Source organism: Silene latifolia, chromosome 9, assembly GCF_048544455.1.
Source record: "Silene latifolia isolate original U9 population chromosome 9, ASM4854445v1, whole genome shotgun sequence".
NCBI lineage: Eukaryota > Viridiplantae > Streptophyta > Magnoliopsida > Caryophyllales > Caryophyllaceae > Silene > Silene latifolia.
This window is the reverse complement of record NC_133534.1, coordinates 74,211,297-74,226,213: the sequence shown is the minus strand read 5'-3', so window position 1 is coordinate 74,226,213 and position 14,917 is coordinate 74,211,297. Positions and strand designations below refer to the sequence as shown.

At 37.6% G+C, this 14,917-nt stretch overlaps 1 non-coding gene across 1 annotated transcript; it reads right to left on the bottom strand.

The window, feature by feature from the left end:
* Positions 1-8,139: 8,139 nt before the first annotated feature.
* On the bottom strand, positions 8,140-8,246 carry LOC141603645 (small nucleolar RNA R71). The gene has a single exon (XR_012525505.1). It is a non-coding gene; the product is annotated as a small nucleolar RNA R71 (small nucleolar RNA).
* Positions 8,247-14,917: the final 6,671 nt, after the last annotated feature.

The following is a 14,917-nucleotide window of genomic DNA, read 5'->3' as shown; positions in this document are numbered from 1 at the left end:
AGAGAACTTCATTTCGGGATAGGTTCGGATGGAAACCTTAACTTCATCACCTCTTCTAAACCACCCACTTCTACTAGGCCTCGTGTGAGTCCGTCTCAGGAAGACTACCTCATGCGATTTATAGGGTCTTTGTCTCTGGAAGATAAAGATGCCAAAGCTAGTGGGAGCTCTAGCAATCAAGTTCTTGCTTCAAAGGGCAAGAGGTTCAAGAAGAAAGGAAAGAAAATCAAAAACTTCAAGCAAGTTAATGATGAGTGCCATTATTGCTATGGCATGGGACATTGGCTTAGGAGTTGTCCCGTGTATTTGCGAAATATAAGGGAAGGACTCATTACTCCAAAAGGTACAATTCCTCAAGAAATTTATGTTATTGATATAAATTATACTTCCACTACGACATGGGTACTAGATACCGGTTGTGGTTCTCACCTTTGTAATCATTTACAGGGTTTAAGAGATGTGGAGAGGCTTAGCAAGGGAGATGTGGATCTACGCCTTGGAAATGGAGCTCGGGTAGCGGCCGAATCCAAGGGAACTTATGTTTTAGCTTTGCCAAATGGATTTGAGTTGTATTTGCATAATTGTTTTTATGTGCCTACACTCTCTAAAAACATTATTTCAATCGCCATGCTAGACGTGGACGGTTTTTGTTTTGTCATTAAGAACAATCGTTGTACTATTTCTAGGAACGACTTGGTTATAGGCCAAGCTTCCTCTATCAATGGCATTTACATTTTAGAGACCTCAAATCCGACTAATGATATTTATAACATTCAATCAAAGAAACTCAAAACAAGTGACCCAAGTGAAGCGTTCATTTGGCATTGTCGATTAGGTCACATAAACGAGAATCGCATCAAAAGATTAATTTCAACTAATGTGATTACACCATTTGATTATCAATCATTTGGTACATGCGAATATTGCCTACTTGGCAAAATGACTCGTAATCCTTTTAGTGGTAAAGGGACACGAGCTAGTGAACTATTGGGACTCATACACACCGATGTGTGTGGACCAATGCGTATCACCGCTCGTGGTAATTATGACTACTTTATAACCTTCACCGACGACTTAAGTAGACATGGGTATGTCTATTTAATGAAACATAAGAGTGAAGCGTTTGAGAAATTCAAGGAATTTCAAAACAAAGTAGAGAACCAATTGAACAAAAAGGTAAAAGCACTACGTTCCGATCGTGGTGGTGAATACCTTAGCCTTGAATTTGATTCACACTTGAAAGGTTGTGGTATTATATCACAACTTTCTCCACCCGGAACACCACAACTTAATGGTGTTGCCGAAAGGAGGAATCGAACCCTACTTGATATGGTTCGATCCATGATGAGTCAAACCGAGTTACCGAACTCGTTTTGGGGATTTGCGATTCAAACCGCAATTAGATCTTTGAACAATAGTCCCACTAAATCCACCGAAAAGACTCCATATGAGATGTGGACGGGAAAGGTTCCCAATATATCCTATATGAGGATTTGGGGATGTGATGCTTACGTCAAGACTAAAGCCGACAATAAGCTTGCCCCAAGATCCGAAAAATGCACCTTTGTAGGTTACCCCTCGCATTGTCGAGGATACTACTTCTACAAACCTCAAGAAAACAAAGTGTTTGTGTCTAGCGAGGCTGTCTTCTTAGAAAGTCAATTCATTTCTAAGAGACAGAGTGGGAGAAATTTTGAACTTGACGAAATTCAAGAGCCACAAACCGAGGAAGAGACGCAAGAAGATGTTCCTTCGTCGTCTAACGCGGTTGTACCTCCTCCACTAAGAAGGACGGGCCGAGTAATTCGCCATCCCAATCGATATGTGGGACTTATCGAGGAAGATGGAACACTCGATGTGTTGCTTATGGAAAGTGACGAGCCCGCCACCTACAAGGCCGCAATCTCTAGTCCAAATTCCTCCTTATGGCTTGAAGCCATGAAGTCCGAAATGGATTCTATGCATGAAAACCAAGTTTGGGACTTGGTAGATTTGCCTAAAGGGGCAAGACCCCTTCAATGCAAATGGATATTCAAGGTCAAGAATGGCATAGAAGGACATGACGATGTCTACAAAGCTAGGCTAGTGGCAAAGGGATTTACCCAAGTCCAAGGTCTCCATTATGATGAGACCTTCGCCCCCGTAGCCATGCTAAGATCCATACGGATTTTGTTAGCGATCGCCGCATTTCGTGATTATGAAATATGGCAAATGGATGTCAAAACCACTTTTCTAAATGGGCATTTAGAAGAGGAGGTGTACATGATACAACCCGAAGGTTTTGTTGATTCTAAAAATCCTAACAAAGTGTGCAAACTTAAGAGATCCATTTATGGTCTTAAGCAAGCATCTAGAAGTTGGAATCATCGATTCAATCATGTTATAAGGGAAAATGGTTTCACTCGAAGTGTTGAGGAACCATGTTTATACATGAAATTCAGTGGGAGCAATGTTGTGTTCCTAATCTTATATGTCGATGACATACTACTCATTGGAAATGATATTTCAATGTTGTCTTCTGTTAAGAAGTGGTTAGGTAACCACTTCCAAATGAAGGATTTAGGAGAGGCACAACGCATATTAGGTATCCGGATCTATAGAGATAGATCCAAGAGGATATTGACACTAAGTCAAGAGTCTTATGTCAATAAGATTCTTTGACGGTTCAGCATGGACAAATCCAAAAGGGGTTTGGTACCTATGGTAACCGGGACGATATTGAGCAAGATTCAATGTCCCTCCGAACCCCATGATGTTGAACGTATGAAGTTGATCCCTTATGCTTCCGCTGTTGGATCAATCATGTATGCCATGATATGCACACGTCCTGATGTCTCGTATGCCTTGAGCATGACGAGTAGATATCAAGGAAATCCGGTGAGAGTTCTTTGGATTGGCCAAGAACATCCTTAAGTACTTAAGAAGAACTAAGGATTCTATCCTTGTGTTTGGAGGAGACGCTGAGTTGCGTGTTAATGGATACACGGACTCAACTTTTCAGACAGATAGAGATGACTTGAAATCACAAGCTGGTTTCGTGTTTATGCTCAATGGTGGTGCCGTAAGCTGGAGAAGCTTCAAGGAAGTCATGAATCGCATGGATTCTACAACGGAGGCTGAGTACATCGTAGCATCAGAAGCTGCTAAGGAAGCTGTTTGGATCAGGCAATTCACGGAAGGTCTAAAAGTAGTACCTACCGCCAATGATCCCATTACTCTCTATTGTGATAATAGTGGGACGATCTTCCAAGCTAAGGAGCCGAAGTCTAGTAATAGATCTAGACATGTACTTAGGAAGTATCATGTAATAAGAGATTTCATTGAAAGAAAGGAAATTGCGATTTGTAAGGTTGGGACGGATGACAACATAGCCGATCCGCTCACCAAGCCTTTATCGCAGGCTAAGCATGATGGACATGTTACGTCCATGGGACTTAAACGTGTACCAAGTTTTTGTTAGATTTTGAAATGAAATAAAAGTGTTGTTTTTATTCATGTTCATAATCACATTTGTCTTTTATCTTTAATTTATACATTGTTACATCCAAACGGGTTGTAGAGACAATTGAACCCCGTTAAAGTGAACACGGATTAACATAGTATTTGCCCATAGTCACTTGTATGAGGTGACGTCTCGAAGTGACTAGAGTGTGAGGCGATTGATGGCAAGTTCAAGTGCCATAGAGTCATGTGAGATGACTAGTCGATCACAAAGGCAGACTGTTAGGAACATTTTGTCGGGCCATATGACCGCTTATAGAGTTCTGGCAAATTTATATAGCCTGGTCGGGGCGAGAGCTACTATAGTATTCAAATGAGTCGATTCTTTTGACGAAAGACTATTCGCCTAAGATGGCACAGTTTCAGATTAACTTTGATTTGTGTTACTACGACCTTCGTAAATGGGGTCAAATGGGCATATTTTGGGTTATGATGGCTGTGGCTAGTCGAAGGGAATGAGTGCGATAGGAATTGTCCACCCCTAGTCAGGGTTATAACAATATCTCGGGGCCACTCGAGGAGTAATGAATCGAAATGCGTGGCCACGCTCGGAAAGTATCTATGATAGATAAGTCCGGTCAATCAGTTATTCTCCAGATCGAGGAAACCACTCTCGATATGATCACTTGCAAGTACGACCTGAAAGACACCTTGCATTGAGTGGGAGATAGTAATAGGACAAGAGAATTGGTGACGCACACTTGTCGAGGACAAGTGGGAGATTGTTGGGAAATGTGTCCTCAACAATAGTGCGATCATATGATTTAAATATCATTATTAAATCTCATTTTAAAGAATACAATTGGGAAGTATTTTTATCTTGTCAATGGTCAACATATATCGGTAATGATTGGCTGACTAGAGTTTGACATTACTGTCGTGTGACGGTGGTGATCAGTTGACCCCCTAGGTCATACCTATAGGGCAACACTCTTAATTGATCATTTAATTAATCGTATAATGTACGAGTTAATTAAATTACTTGAAAAATTGACGGACGATTTTGGAAGTAAAATTTACGTATCAAATTGAAATGTGATTAAATGAGATACGGTCTGAGTAATCGAATTGTATCATTACTCGGATGAAATTATTGTTTAAAGAAACAATTGGATTTGAATGAATTATTCTAAATTCGATTTATAAACGGTAAAATATTTTGGTACAAGTAATTATGAATTACTAAGTCGATTTTTGTATATGACGTATTTTTATTAATACGTTGATTTTTAATATGATAAAAATACATAACAAATTTATATCACATATGACATGTGACATATTGACAATTGACAAAAATAAAATGGATTCCATTTTATCTTCAAAGGACCGAAATATGGGTGTGATTAACAAATTGTATTGTGTTAATTAAGATTAGTGGAATTCATTATTATTACTCTAATTTAGGCATGCATACCTAGTGTCTTTTGTGTAAGAGCACAAAGACCATGCATTGGCCATCTCCCTTCACCCTTCCCGGTTTTCCCTTGGACAGAACAAGGGTTCTTTTACTTATTATCTTTATCATTCACCATATGGAGTGGTGTGTTAGATAATTTATTCATTCACTTCATATAATTATTTTTAGAGAGACAAAAATAATTCTTCTTCCTCACCTCTTCTCCTACCCGGTTTTAGGAGCCAAAACCAAACAATTTTTGGTTCAATTTTTCACAAGATTAATATTGTACTAGCTCATATAATATTAATTAGATTAAGAGTAAGCTTTGGGTATTAAACCTAAGGAGAGATCCTACACTTGGATCTTGTTCTTCCATCTTAGGAAAGCTCAAGAACAAAAGAAAAGGAGATTTCTTTTGTGCCCAATAAAACCGAAATATCCATTGTAAGAATAATGATTCTTTCTCATTTTATTAATTAGTTTGCATGCATAAGTTCCATATTTAATTTTATGACAAATTAATTTATACATATATGAATATGTAAGAATGTATATAGATCTACATTTCCTTCAGTAAGATATAAACCAACTCGAGTCTTGTTAGACCATGCATAGAAGTTGATTAGGAGGAAAGTAAGTCGACTTGTAGGTGTTGTACAATCTAATCGATTCGGCTCCGGGACCCAACTCTTCCTAAGAACCGAAAGACATAAACCAACTCGGTTCCCCCACAACACTAATTGCTTGCTTATAATTGTAAACATGTTTGTATGATCAACACCATGAATCCCCTATGGCCCCATGATATCCTAGCACCTTTAATCATTTGTTTACATCCTCCCTTTCATTGTTTGCTTTACTTTATTGTTTGCATTAGTCTAGACACAACTACAAACCCAAACAAATTGTGACACTAGCATAAATTGAGATAGATAGACTTAGAACCCAAAGCACACCGTCCCATGGATCGACCTCGACTTACCGCTAACTAGTAGTTTGTTGAGTATTATAAATGTGTTTTAATTGGGTGTACAACGACACGCCCACGTCAGAAGGGCATAAAAACTCTAATTAGATTAAAAAAAGAGAATAAAAGACTATTTTTAAATTATTAAAGCTCAAAATAAAATTGTAGTAACAAATATAAAATACCCATAATATATGGAGTATTACAATATTCCCCCCTTAAAATGAACTTCGTCCCAAAGTTCGTGTTTAAACATAAAAAGGAAACGTTCAAAGTTAGAAAGTTAGTATTACAATCCATCTACCTTGAAAACAAAGTTCGTCCTCAAACATAAAAAACAAAATGTTAAAATTAAATTTGAAATAGAAGAAAATATTAGCCAAAAGGACTCAAACAAAGTTTCAGAAAACACTTTGAAAAGTGAAAAGTCGGCGTCAAGATATGAGGATCTTAACACCTAACCAAGAAAGAACCAAACGCTTCGGGTTGTTATATAATCTTTATTATAAATACCGCTTTGTACTATCTAGACTAGAATGAACTCTTATGCTCTCTTAATCAATTCTTAATCATCTCTTAATACTCTCAAATTAGTCTTAGTTTAGTTGTAATACATTTCTCAATATTAATCACATCTTAATCTCTCCTTAATTTCTCTATTGTTCTTCCTTTTATTTGGGTAATTAGAAGATTATTTGGGTCTATTTGGAGGATTGACAACCTTCCATCAATCATCAAGTACTTCTATTATTCTTTGCTTTATTATTTTGGAATCATCTTCATAGATATAATTCCTCTTTACCCTTGTTTAATTATTGTTAATCACTTTCATTTATTCATCATGTTTTGCTTTGTTAGTAAGATTGACAACCTTATTAGCATGTTAAACTTGATCATGAGTGATTAGTTCTTTAGCTAGGGTTAATGGGGAATTAGGGGAAACAAACATGGGTATTGATCTATGCTTAATCTAATATGTTTTCATAATTAATTTGCTTGCTTGTTGTGATTTCAACTTATGCACATGTTATGTTTGATGAAATGCGAGCCTATGAATCCTTGCATTTTTTACCCATCTCTTATCTCTTAAATGAGGCTTGTAAGATATAAACCAACTCGAGCCTCATTAGACCATGCATAAAGTTGAATAGGAAGGATTAAGTCGACTGTAGGTGTTGTACAATCTAATCGATTCGGCTCCGGGAACCAAACTTTCTTAGGGATTGTAAGATATACACTAACTCGATCCCATCACAACAATAAGTGCTTGCATCTAATTGAGAACATGTTTGTATGATCAACTCCCATGAATCCCCTATGAACCCATGACACCCTAGTGCCTTTAATCAATTATTTACAACTCCCATTTTATTTACTTTGCTTTGTTTTGATTAATTTACTTTCATTTTGTTGATTAGTTTTGATTACACATCATCTCAACCCAAATTGTGACACCCTAAGACATAGCTATTTATAATTGAGAATCCTACATCAATACCCGTTCCTTGGTTGGTAGCTTTTGATGACGAGTTTTAATCCACACCAAAAAATGGCGCCGTTGCCGGGGACGGTGTTAAATTGATTTGATTTTCATTAATTGTTTTTAGTTGTGTCTTTCTTTACCTTGGGGAAGTCAAACTCCTCAATGTTGTTCTAATTGTTTTCGAGTTGTTTGATATTTTGCATGACTAGGAGATCACAAGGTAATCCATTACCTATTGATCTTGAAATTGAATGGACCTTAACCAACAATAGAAGAGTTGCTAGAGGAACTTCAAGAGTTGTAGGTAATGGAGAGATTGTGGAAATACAACCAAATAACATTGAGTTCACCAACCCTTTTGCAAGAGAAGGAGAGGATAACCCAATACAAAACCCACCACAAAATCAACCCATAATGCCTAAATTCTCATCACATTCCGTACCAACCGAGGAGAACCTACCAAATGGTACTCCTACACCACCACATTTAACCAGTAATTTCATTGCCAAATCCGCATTCATACAATTAGTTGAGAGAAGTGAATTTGGAGGGATGCCTAGTGAAGACCCTCATTCACATATGAAGACTTTTTGTGACTATTGTGATGCGATTTCTCAAACCGGAGTTATTCAAGACCAAATTCAATGGGTATTATTTCCTTTTTCTTTGATCGGTACCGGAAAGCAATGGTTGAAGAGCCTAGACAAGGCTACCCTTCGTATTAATTCATGGAAGAAGTTAGCACTTGCTTTCAACAAGAAATTCTATCCTCCGGAGAAGACCAATATGTTGAGAGCCCAAATCACCGGGTTCAAGCAAAGGGATGAAGAATCATTGTATGAAGCATGGGAGAGATTTAAGGACACTTGTCATTCTTGTCCACACCATGGACTTAGCGAGTGGTTCCTTGTGCAACAATTTTGGAACGGTTTATATGAAGACTCCCGCAACATTCTCAATATGGGATCCAATGGGATGTTTACCGAAGTTGATGACAATCAAACATGGGCCAAAATCGAAGAGATGGCGGTTCATAATTTACAATATAGTAAATCTCGAAAGGCCACTAGAGGAGGAAAGCATGAGGTAGATTTCATCACACAATTGGGTGCTCAACTAAGTGCTCATATTGACACCATCAACTTGAAGTTTGAGAAGGGCATGGCTAAGCTTGACGAAGCTTCCAAATCACCCAAACAATATGTTAATGCTATGGTGGCATCATCCTCATTTCCAAGTGGAGTATGTGAGAGTTGTGGAACTTTGGGACATGACCAAAGTGAATGTAGGGGAACAAATGAACAAGTGAATACTTTCCAAGCATACAAGAGTGGCACCCCTTATTCCAACTATTATAATGAGAATACCCATCCAAATCTTTCATACAAGAGCCAAAATGTTCAAAACCCTCAACTAACATACACCTCACCTCCAATGAGAAATCAAGCTCAAAGACCCTTTTTCAACCAAAGCAAAGGTTATCAAAATCAATCTCCCTACAACCAATCCAATGACCAAAGCTTTGAGGTTCAAAAAGCGGTCCTCCAAATGCAAAAGAACCAACAAGAATTTTTCACCCAAATGCAAAAAAATAGCCAAGCCAAAGATATCACCATCAACAACATACTAGCCCACGCCAAGATGTTGGAAACTCAAATGTCTCAATTAGCATCTTCTATCTCTCAAAGACAAAGGGGGCAATTACCACCTCATGGTAATCCACCAAGACATGAAATGGTGAGTGCCATTCATTTGAGGAGTGGTACGAGATATGAAGGGCCGAAGAGGCCAATTGTTGAAGATGTTCTGAATTCTAGTGACAAGCAAAGAGTTGTGGAGAACTCTAAGGAAGAAGAAGAACCCACCACCACTGAAATTTCAAAGAAGAAGAATGAAGAGAAGGCTAAGGAAAAAAATCCTATTGTGATTAGACTTCCTTTCCCAAGTCGTCAAGCTAAGCCTAAGTTTGATGAACAACTTGGAAAGTTCATGGAAATTGTGAAGAACTTAGAAGTCTCAATCCCATTCACGGAATTGATCAATCATGTTCCGGCTTATGCGAAATACATGAATGACATTCTTACCAAGAAGAAATCCATCCGGAAGCTAGAGACTATTGCCTTCACCAAAGTGAGTAGTGCTATTCTTCAAGGAAGTTCCCCTCCAAAACTCAAAGATCCGGGAAGTTTATCTATTCCATGAACCATTGGCGACACTAAAATCAACAAAGCATTATGTGACCTTGGATCAAGTGTAAGTGTCATGCCATACTCGGTATGCAAGAGGCTAGGAATGGGATAACTCAAATGCACTAACATTACACTTCAAATGGCGGACCGATCAACAAAGATACCTTTAGGGGTATGGGAAGATGTGCCCGTAAGAATTGGCAAATTTTTCATTCCGGTAGACTTTGTCATTGTAGACATAGAGGAGGATTCCAACATTTCTATCATCTTAGGAAGACCTTTCTTGCACACCGCGGGAGCGGTAATTGATGTGAAACATGGAGAGCTCACACTTGAAGTAGGTGATGAGACAATCACTTTCAACCTTGACAAAACAATAAGAGCTCCCCGACTACATGAGCCATGTTTCAAGATCGATCACTATAGCCGAGAAAGTGATAGAAAGAAGTTAGCATCTCAATGCAAAGATCAAGCTATGGGTAAAGAATCACCACCAGTATGGAAGAAGAAAGTGGATAACCCTCAAGTTGCTATATCCGGAGAGCAAGGAAATTCGAAAAATGGGAGCTTAAATAGCTCACCACCAACCATGACAAGCAATGAAGAAGGCCTCATTGGCCATGATAACAAAGAAGGAGAGTTGCTCTTGTCAACTCATGATATCTTTAGGGAACAAGCCAGTGAAGTTTGTGGTCTATGGGATGACGAATTTGAAGGATTAGTCAATCCCTACGTTGGCAATGCTATGACCTTAGACCAAGGCTTTGTTGATCCTTGCCATCATCTTGACTCGGGTCACCACCATGAAGAACATAATGTGCAAAGATCTATGCAAGATCTTTTTGATGAAAATGAATAAGCCTTCGACTACTTCTACAAGGTGTTGAGCAACATCAACAACACCTTGGCTATGCCCCCTTGACATCTCATTCAAGAATGAGAGTTTGGTGGAGTCCTCCCTAAATCACCATTTGTAAATATTCTAACCCCTTAACTCGCATTTTATTTCTTGTATTGCATTTTTTTTGTCATTTTTGGATTTACATTTTTGTGCTTTGATCAAGATTTTTGTTATGAGAGAAAGTGAGGGAGGTGTTTTAACGTGTTTTGATGTGTAGTGTTTGATCTAGTGTGGGGATAGCAAATGCCTAGGCAAACCGAGCCTTCGTAGTGCACCCACAATGTTGAACAAAGGAAATAAAGAAAGGATGATACGGGAAAAGGAGATCCCCACGAGTGGAACTAAACCAGTGGAAGCAGAGATGGATTCGAGCGTCCCTAGAGGGAATCCGCTCAAGCTGCTGATAATCCGTGCATCCAAGAGGAGCATCCGAGCGTCCTGACCTTAGGACGCGGGTCTTGGGAATACTGAAATTGAAAAATCTGTCCTGTCTTAAAATCTGAGCAGATTATATTCAGGACGCCCGTCCAAGACAATGAGCCGCTCGTCTTGAAGGCAATTCGTGCGCCCTGTCATGCTTCAAATTTTTAAATCCATGCTGTTTGTAAATTCGAGCGTCCCCAGCAGAAATCCGCTCGTCCTGAGCAGAATCCGCGCGTCCCAACATGGGTTGGAAAAACAGACTTCACTGACTCAGGATCTGCGCATCCCGAGTTGAATCCGCTCGTCCCCTGCTGCTATTTAGCAATATTACGGGATTCCTTTTCCTTTTCCTCATCCTCAATTCATTTCTATCTTTTATAAACTCAACACACATCCTTTCTCCCTCAAAACCCTCAATCCCCTCATTTAAAAACACAATTTTCTCAACCAAATTCACCAAAATCAAAACAAAACTTCCTCAAATCACAATTAAACTACTCCTTTATCAACAAAAGACCACCCAAACATCAAACATCAAATCCTCACAAATTGATTCGATTTTCTAGGGTTTGAAGACAATTTCGAAAATCCTAAAATCGATTGGGAATTGATTGAAGCTTGAGGAAACAAGGAGCATTCAAGCACAATATTGGTTTGTTGATATAAATTTGACAAGGAGAACGACATGGCAAGAACCAAAGGCGGAAACAAGGCACCCAAAACTTCAAATTTATCAAAGAGGCAACAAGCTCTTCTTGCCTCAAAGGCTATGGTAGTAGTACAACCAAGGGTGGAGATTCAAGAGATTGCAAATCCTATTGAGGAAGCTACATCTACTCCAGTTATAGAACAATTGCAAGATTTTCCGGAGGTAACTTTCTTAACCGATTCTCATAGGAAAGCATTTTTATCCCTTACCAAGAAGACCATTGTAGCTACCAAGTTTATATGTCATGATGCCTTAGAAACGCTGGGTGTGCTTGAAAGAACTAGGAAATTTTTCGAGTCCATGAAATTGTTAACCCTCTTCGAAATGGAGGAATTGACTTACCTTTCATTGACCATGGAGTTTGTAAGCTCCTTGAAGGTGACTAAGGTAGAGGCTCGAAAATATGTTGAATTTCGCCTTGAGAACAAGGATAGACGAATGTCTTTGAGAGAGTTTGGTGAAGTGTTTGGTCTTTTAGAACACTATCATTATGAGAAAAAGCCTTTGAAATATGATGCCGCACGCCTTTGGAAAGCGATCACCGGGCGAAAATTTGACTCTTTCCGGGAGTGCCATGTTCTATATGTCCACCATCCGGGCATAAGAGTATGACATAAATTTGTGGGCAACACTTTAATTGCAAAAAAGGCACCAACCACTTTACCGAGCTCGATTTTGTCTACCTTGAGTCTACCATGAATATAGATGGAAAGTTCACCAAAGAATACAACATCCTTCAACTTTTACTTGATCGGTGGCTTGAAATTGATAATGTAAAAGATGGAGCGGCTTTTATTGTGAATGGAGGATTAGTGACGAGGTTAGCCAAGCATTTTAACCGAGATTTCAACAAAGATAAAACATACAAGCCGGTTAAATGAAGCAACCTCCTTGATATGTCTACTATGATCAACAAGTTCCATTCGGTCAAGAATAACAATCTTGACAACAAGTTTGAGTGGCTCATCAAAGAAGCTAAGTCCTTCATCTTGCCTAACAAAATATGCCGCACGCCGTTCATAGCCCAAACTACCTACTACCCGTCTCCGAGGAATCCGAAGTGATTACGAAGCAACATAGGGAATCAAATGACAAGCCCTCCTCCTCCTCCATTGTGACTCCACCATATCCATTTGCCTACCAAGAATTCAAACCAAGTGGCTCTAATGTCATGGTAGACAACGACTACTTGGCCTAACTATTGCAACAGATGCATAAGGAAGCTCATGAAGATCGGGTCAATGCTTACCGTGCTCAATATCCGCCCCTCCTACATTTAGCTAGGCAAGGACTACTTGATCCTTCATGTCCTTTGCCTAGTTGGGCGGATAGGAAGGTATTCTTCCCAAGTGCTTCTAGAGATGCCAACATGGATAGTCGAGTTACTAGGGGGAAGGAGATTGTTGTTCATGGCGTGGAAGGTTGTGACTCTTGCCAAGAGGAAGAAGAGGAAGAAGAGCAAAGTTCAAATGATGAAAGTGGTGAAGCCTCCGGGTCAATGGAGGTAGATGATGAGGATAATGAAGAAGAGGTTGATAATAGTGATGAGGATGTCGCAATGAGCGACAATTGAGGATTGACAAGCTTTTTGGAGGATGCCACATATGCGAGGTTGACTACTTGACTTCAACCTATTCCATTGTGAGTTTCCTACACCTCCTCTAGCTTTGTTTATTTCTCTTGTTCTAAATTTTTAATCTTGATCATTTGTTTTGAGTCCTAGCAACACTCAAAGGACTCCCACCTCGGTCCCATTGAGGTGTCTCATTTTGTTCCCACTTTTGAAAATCCAAATTGATAACTAGTTTCATGCATTGCGTACTTTTGCATGAACTTCCCTCTTTTTGACACTAGAAATAGTGTCTTACTCAGTTTGGGGAAGTTCAAACACAAGGATTGAGAGTTAATCCAAATTAGCTCTCCAACCAATAAAATCATGCATCATATAGAGTAGAATAGATTGCATCATTTATATATATATATATATATATATATATATATATATATATATATATATATATATATATATATATATATATATATATATATATATATATATGTGTCATATAGTTTGCATATTAGTGTAGAAATCATGCATTCTCATTTACCTTGCATAATTTTCTATCGTATTGGCCATTGAGGACAATGCTCATACTAGTGCGGGGATGGGAAATTCTAACTTAACTTTTAAATGAAAATTATAAAAATTGAAAATTTTTGAAAAATACAAAAATATGTTCTTTTATTTCATAAAAACAAAAACTATAAAAATTTTAAAATTTTAAAAACCAAAAACATGTTCATTTCCTTTGTAGTGTAGAATTGTATATTTTGTATATGTTAGTTATTTAGACCATATTAAAACTCATCTTATGATATTAAAATTACAAATTAATTTAAAATAGTCTAAATCTACATGCATGCAAATAAAAGTATAAAATATGGTATTAAACCATCTTAAGACAATAAAATTATTGCATTGTATAAGGTAAGTTTTGGGCACAACTCAAGGACTCCTTCCTTGATGTTGTTCTTGAGCTATGAAAATGGATGAACCTCCAAGAAAAATAACCACCAAAAAGATGGTCTCCTAAGGATACACCCAAGAATCAACCCAAAATCTACTAAATTACTAACTAGGTAAATTTAGTAGTAAACCTTGTTTATAATATATTTGATGTACTAATAAATATTATTACTATGATAATATTATTAGTTGATAATTATATGTGTTTTTAGATGAATAAGATGAAGAAAATAAGAAGGAAAAATGATCTCTAAAGGAGGAGTAGGCAACCGGTTTTTTGGCTTAGAAATGGACCAATTTTACTTCAAATTTTTTCAACCTAAGAAATGAGGTGAATAGTGGGAAATTTATAGCAAAATATGGAAACAATCCTTAGTGGAAAATCCACTACAAAGGACACTTGTATGTCCTCAAAAAACCGGTCCATATGGACTACTTTTGGTCCATTTCGGTTTTCGATATTTGCCCCACAAATGCTTATAAGTTTTATATTTAATTATCTTATATAATTAAATATTAATTTAATTATTTAATACTTAAATAATATAAATTAACTACCAATAATTACTTAACTATTAAGTAATCATAACACCATTTTATTAACATACAATGTGTCAATATTAACCCATTTAGCTAATTTTACAACCTCTTGTAAAATTTAATAGCTAATTGATTCTACCTGAAAACATATACACATATCGTATACAATTAATTAATTAACAATTAATTAATAAATTCTAATCATTTATTATTTAAATATCACATAATTAAATAATAAATCTCCTTGTCCCGAGTTCGTAACCCGTCATCAAATA